Source organism: Notothenia coriiceps, unplaced genomic scaffold, assembly GCF_000735185.1.
Source record: "Notothenia coriiceps isolate Sejong01 unplaced genomic scaffold, NC01 NC01_scaffold00036552, whole genome shotgun sequence".
Classification (NCBI taxonomy): Eukaryota; Metazoa; Chordata; class Actinopteri; order Perciformes; family Nototheniidae; genus Notothenia; species Notothenia coriiceps.
The window spans coordinates 204327-211157 of NW_011369253.1; the positions used below are offsets into that span (position 1 = coordinate 204327).

At 41.1% G+C, this 6831-nt stretch overlaps 1 protein-coding gene across 1 annotated transcript in view; it reads left to right on the forward strand.

Annotated features, from left to right (window-relative positions):
• LOC104964073 (regulating synaptic membrane exocytosis protein 1-like) overlaps positions 1-6831 on the forward strand; it is a 46213-nt gene that overhangs the window by 38655 nt on the left and 727 nt on the right. The window lies entirely within an intron of this gene.

Below are 6831 nucleotides of genomic sequence, written 5' to 3' on the forward strand. Positions count from 1 at the left end.
CATTCTTGAGTCCAAAAGGCATCCGTAGGAACTCAAAAAGTCCAAAAGGCGTTATCACTGCTGTCTTGGGAATGTCCAGGGGGTGCATGGGCACCTGGTGGTATCCACGCACCAGGTCCACCTTGGAAAACACCCCCGTACCGGCCAGATGCGCCGAAAAGTCCTGAATGTGCGGCACCGGATAGCGGTCAGTCGTAGTGGCGTCGTTGAGTCGGCGGTAATCCCCGCACGGGCGGTACCCGCCGTTCGGCTTGGGGACGACGTGCAGGGGGGAAGCCCAAGGACTGTCGGAGCGGCGGACAACAACCAGGCGCTCCATGGTTGCGAACTCCGCCCTCGCTACCGCCAGCTTAGAAGGGTTCAACCGCCGGGCCCTGGCGTAGACAGGAGGCCCCCCGGTAGTGACGTGATGTTCCACGCCATGCTTAGTGGTAAGCGCAGAGAAGGTGGGTAGCGACAGGTCCGGAAACTCGGCCAACAGTCTGAGAAACGTGTCTGCCCCCGACAGCGAGCCCGACAGCCCGTTGTACGCTGCACTGCCAAGTGTGCACACGAGGGAAGAAAACGTTAAGGCAGCAACCAAACGCCTATTGTTAACGTCCACCAAGAGTCCATGAGCACACAAAAAATCGGTCGAATAATCGATTATTATTCGCCAGCGCTGCCGAATAATCGATTTTGATCATGATCAGTTTCTGGCAACCCTAGTTTGTAGCTGCACGGAGCGATGCATCTCTTCGCCCTTGTCCCGAAATTTGCATGGTAAGAGCACTCTCCGGTGTCTCCACGCTGGCGGCCTCCGCCACGCTTTCTTGACTGCAGATGGGCCGCTGAGCGTCGCGGCTAACGTCTCTGCACCTGGCTGTTGTGTAGCCAGAAAAAAACGATTCGCTTCCTCAGCCAAAGCACGGGGCTCCGTGACAGGCGTGTTGGCTAGCGCCGTCTGGACCCGGGAAGGTAAGTGACGCAGGAAAATCTCCGTGAATAAAATCCGGGGATCCTTCCCCACTAGCAGATTTAGCATTTTCTCCATCAGCTGAGATAGCTTGCTGTCTCCTAGGCCTTGAATGTCAAGTATCTGGCGGGCCCTCTCCTTAGCAGATAAGCTAAATGTCTTAAGGAGAAGGGCCTTAATCACCTCATATTTGCCATGGTGCGGGGGGGCTGCGATAAATCCCACCAACCTGGACGACGCGGAGCTTCCCAGCGCTGCCACCACATGGTAGTATCTCAGGTCCCCGTCACGGACCTGTCGGCAGGCGAAGTGCGCCTCCACGTGTGCGAACCATGCCTCCACGGCGTGCTCCCGGAATTCCGGCAGCTTTACGAACACATCGCGTTCAGCCATGCTCGTTAATTTCCCGGAAACTTTCTCGGAAACGTCAGGGTCACCAGTGTAGTGCCGTGAAAAGGGAGTCGGAGGCGGTGTATTCAGAATGGAGTTCCAATCTTTATTAGCCATTAATATCAGAGAGGTTAACACATGACTGCTTTGCTTGATGCGCTAGCAGGAATGGCAGCTGAAGTTACAGGTGTTCCCTACTAAAGGGTCCGTGTGGCAACACAATACGAGAGGTGAATTATGTCCAATAACGTGTCACCACACATCATACATTATCTAGGATTCAAAATATTGCAATCTCATTACATTACTGGCTTTTAGCAAGAGCTACTTATGCACACTTTTTTACCGTAGAAAAAAAATCTAATTGAAGGAAAACGTCATAGAAAACAACACTAGATGCATACAACTTGTGTCTTTTGCTGAATTTCACATGAGAAGCAATTTTTTTCTTTGCTCACCACGAGGTTGTGCAAAGACCCTTGCGGTGAGACTGCTAGTTACGTTTTGTTTCTATGGTTACCTCCTCTGCTAGCTTGCACCACTACATACAGCTGCACCAAACACATAATACAACTGACAGTAATGTTATACGTTTTAAAATGTTTTTGTCACGTAAAACCTGATGATGCTAGAAGAAACTTAAATAAATAAAGATCACACATGTGGAATATGGATGCATTTGTCTTCTTAAGTAGAATTTTGAGCTGGTTATGCTAGCTTAAAAAATAAGGGATAACAGGCAGTGGCTGCGATCGACTAGTAATAACGTTAAACTTAAAAAATTGAGAACGTGAACAACTTCTTGGAAGTAATCTCAGGTGCTGCGTCGCAGCATTCAGAGTAATTTGCTCACATTGGTTCAACGCGTCATAGAGCGAGCAAGTCATTTCATTGGACGAGAGGCATACTATGAGAGCTGGTCAGAGGGATGCGTTCAAATTTAGTCAGTAATTTGAGGAACTGCCGAAATGGCGAACGCAGATACAGTTGAGCTCGAAAATCCTCCAGCATCATTGAAGTCTCCGGTTTGGGAACATTTTGGTTTCGCAGTTACGTACAAGGATGACGGACAAAGACAGGTGGACCGAACCAAAGCTTTTTGTCGGCATTGTTCAACAAAAATTGGTTACGCGGCTGGCAATACATCAAACTTGCACACTCATTTGAAAAGGCATCACCCGAGCGTAACCAATTTTTGTTGAACAATGCCGACAAAAAGCTTTGGTTCGGTCNATTTTTTATTATTATTAAACTGTGAATAATGTATTCACTCAAATAAATACAAAATATAATAAAATAAACATTAAGGTGCAGCATTCGATGAACTGAAATAATCTGTATTTGAACTTTACTGTACTAGTACTCACAAAACATAAACTATTAGTGTTGGGTTTTTAATTATTATTAAACTGTGAATATTCACTCAAATAAATACAAAATATAATAAAATAAACATTAAGGTGCAGCATTTCGATGAACTGAAATAATCTGTAAACTGTACTGTACTAGTACCTAAGCAGCCAGTTTGACATTATGACTTGCTTGTCATTGTATTTTCATGTTTTTAAAACATGAAAATACAATGACAAGCAAGTCATAATGTCAAACTGGCTGCTTAGGTACTAGTACAGTACAGTTTACAGATTATTTCAGTTCATCGAAATGNATGTGAATGTATGTGAACACTGAAATGTTAGGCTGCGGCAACATGCATGACTCAGCATGACCTTGGCATGAATCATTACCTGTGACTACATCAAGGATGTTTCACGGCTCCTCAACACCAACACGAAAGTGGGACACCAAAACAACATGGAGCGCATCCTTCAACAACAAACACCTCAAAATACTAATCTAATGTTCACATGGCTGATAATGAAAGCACTTCAGATGTTGGGAGGTGGGAGGGAACATTCATGTTTTTGAGTTATACCTCAGGAAACAAACTAATAAGGGCTGAGTGGTTGTTGTTAGTGTACAGGGTGATGAATGAATTAAACATACATTAAGTGTAGTCCCTCTTTATTAACAGTAACGTGTGTTCACTCTAATGTTAAGCGGGGCTGAGACTTTCTGTTTGGCTGGTATTTGCAAATGATGTTGTGATGCCTTCTGCAGGGCACAGAGCAGCACTACAGCTCTGTCATTAGGAACTGATTCATTATTATAGAAAGCTGAACACAGAATATGGCCTCATACAGACCAGTATTTAAGAACAATTGGCCCCTAAAGTGCTTAATATATAGTGATTTATAATACATAATCTGAGAGTTGATATTAAAGTGTACTCACTGTCTATTTAAAGAGGACACATACTGCTCATTGTTAGGTTCATTTTAGTATTGTGTGCCCCTGCTATGACATGTTAATGTGCTTTAATGTTCAAAAAGAAAGAAGAAGAATACATTCTGGAGGGAACTTTGGGATTCAAGCCTTTTCAGACCATTCACATGCAAAGAACCTACAGTATATAACACACTACAGGAAAAGACAAACCCAGAAAAGGCCTCTTTAATACTACTAAATAAGAATGTGTAGATTCATGTTCTCAAGCTTAACAGCGTTCACCTCTGAATTGAGCCCCCCTAAACCACATGGATATAGCTGATAAAGCAAACTGTTTTACATGCAGTATATTAAACTCCTAATGTTATGCTGTACAAGCACACACCTTTTATTTGAATACTGTTGTGTTTTTTAACGGCAAACTGAAGTAAATCATTGTGCTGCTGCTGATGGATAAATAAGCCCACTATAGGCAGGAGAAGATTTGTATGTATTGAAACAAAGCTCACACCTTCCTAACCGTGTTATTCTGCTCGGCTGGCCCGGACGACCCGGGACAGAGGCAAGCGCTGCCCCCCCCCACATTCACAACCTTTCAGAGATGTACACACCGAAAAAGGAATGGAAGACAATGTATCTGTTGTAATTTATTGTCTTTTATTGTGATTGTAGTAATGTGTTTTTATGTGATTGTAGTATTTATTACATGTACAGAACTTTGGCCCGACCAAAAATCGCTTTTAAATGTGATTTAAAAATAAACTTTGATTTGATTTGATGTTGTGTTCTTTCATCTCTTAGAAGGATTCATGAATTCAATTGCTCAGTAGGTTCAGAAACTCAGATGTGTTTTGGTGAAGTGATGAAAAACCGTGTTTGAAAAGCAGGAATAAGAGCTAAAAGTAAACTTATTGTTCGACAAAAAACTAAAGATCCTATTTTGTATATCAATGTCAGACTTAATTTCCACTATTTGATCATAGGCCCATGCTGCAAGTGGATGATAGGAGTACATGATATAAAAAGGGAGCAGGTATAGAATATTTGTACTATCTGCTGTCAAACCAGTATATTTTGACTGAACACAAACATGCTCATTGATTTATTTTTAATATCCATAAGAGGATATGTAATTGTTACAGATGATACAATAAATAAATAATATAATTCATTACATCTGCACTAATTCAACCTTTATTTTGCCTGTGTTAAATTATTTAGGCTCAAATTGCAAATGTATTTGACGACAAGCAACATAAAAAAGGAATTAAATTCTATATTAAAACACTTTTTTTAATGTTTTTGAGCAAATAAATCCCTTTCCTTTATGTGTTTCCTTTGCAGATTGCTTTTGCACCAAGCTCGTCTCATGTCTGTGTTTTCATGTAACAGCCTGTCTGCTGTGAAAGTGATATAACATAGGATACTATCTTTATCCCCTGTTCTTCAGAACGTGTGGTGCCAGTGTGAGCTCAGGCCCAGCTGGGCCCGGCGGATCCTGAGCAGATTGGGGACCAGCAGGCCAAAGGATGAAGGGGCCATCGTGAGGGAAGGTACCCAGGGGGAGGTCCTATCTTTGGGCTGGAGTCCATAGTTTTCAAATAGTGTTTGGTTATATGGATATATCAAATTGGATCAAATTCATAGTTTTTATTGGTTGTATTCGTGTTGGTGTTATTATTTGTAGCACTGCTCTGTGTCTTCAGTGCATTGTGGATTTAAGTTAACAGTCTTGTTAGTTTGTTTTCAGCTATGCTATGCTGTGACCCAGAACGTTATGCTAACTAAAGGATTAAATACAATTAACATTTCACAGTGTTTACAGAGTTGGGTAGGATTTCCTAAGCTATTTTTGTTTGAACCCTACATGTTTGAGTGGTGATTTGCACAGTAGACCAGGGGTTCCCAAACTTTTCAGCCTGCGACCCCCAAAATAACAGTGCCAGAGACTGGCGACCCCCTGTCGATGGGAGGGGGGGGGGGGGGGGGTGCTAGTGAATTAATTTCAGTTTTCTACACTATCACTACTGTCATTATTAGGCTGTAATTTCTTATATACTGTTGGAATGGGTAAGCAGGCCTATTGTTTTTGGATAGTTGTGGAGTTAGGTGGTCCATGAGTGTTTTTTATTGGTTAAGTGGTCCTTGGTATGAAAGTTTGAGAAACACTGCGCTAGTGGATTGTCAAAGGGGGAGCCTCGTTGCGGGGAAATAATACAGATGGCTAGTCCGCCCCTCAAAATGTCTATGCAAACGTTAGTATTAATAATAATTTCAACAAAAAAAATTATTAAAAAAATTAATCAATCTTTTTTTATAATTTTTTTTTTTTTAATTTTCCATTTTTATTTTGTAATCATCTCGCGACCCCCGGGGGGTTGCGACCCCCAATTCGGGAACCCCTGCAGTAGACGATGTACAGACCTAAGAAGTATTATTAATTCAAATGTTTTCAGACGATTCAAATCTAATTGAGATTTGTGCGGAGTGATATGAGTGGACAGGTGGGTGAGGGAGAACAAGCGTTTCCTTTTGTTTTCCTTGTTTTAATTTAATTCAAAAGCCGGTAATGAAATTATATATTTTTCAATGATATCCACGTTGATAAAGCCCACATAAAACCACATGATAACAATGTAGGGGTAAAGCATGTAGATGCGCTAAGAGGATTGTAGTTTTCCCACAGAGGACAGGCTGTGCCGCATCATTATTCATGACATTTTACTAATGAATGTCAAAGGAAAGTGAAGTTGAAAATTGTAAAAGACATACAGTAGGAGGTAGGGGTGTAAAGGTTCACAAACATTTCGGTTCAGTACATACCTCGGTTTTTTGGTCACGGTTCGGTTCGGTACATTTTCGGTAGAGCAGAATTTTTTTTCACAAAACAAAACATATATATATATATTTTTTATTATTATTAAACTGTGAATAATGTATTCACTCAAATAAATACAAAATATAATAAAATAAACATTAAGGTGCAGCATTCGATGAACTGAAATAATCTGTATTTGAACTTTACTGTACTAGTACTCACAAAACATAAACTATTAGTGTTGGGTTTTTAATTATTATTAAACTGTGAATATTCACTCAAATAAATACAAAATATAATAAAATAAACATTAAGGTGCAGCATTTCGATGAACTGAAATAATCTGTAAACTGTACTGTACTAGTACCTAAAGCAGCCAGTT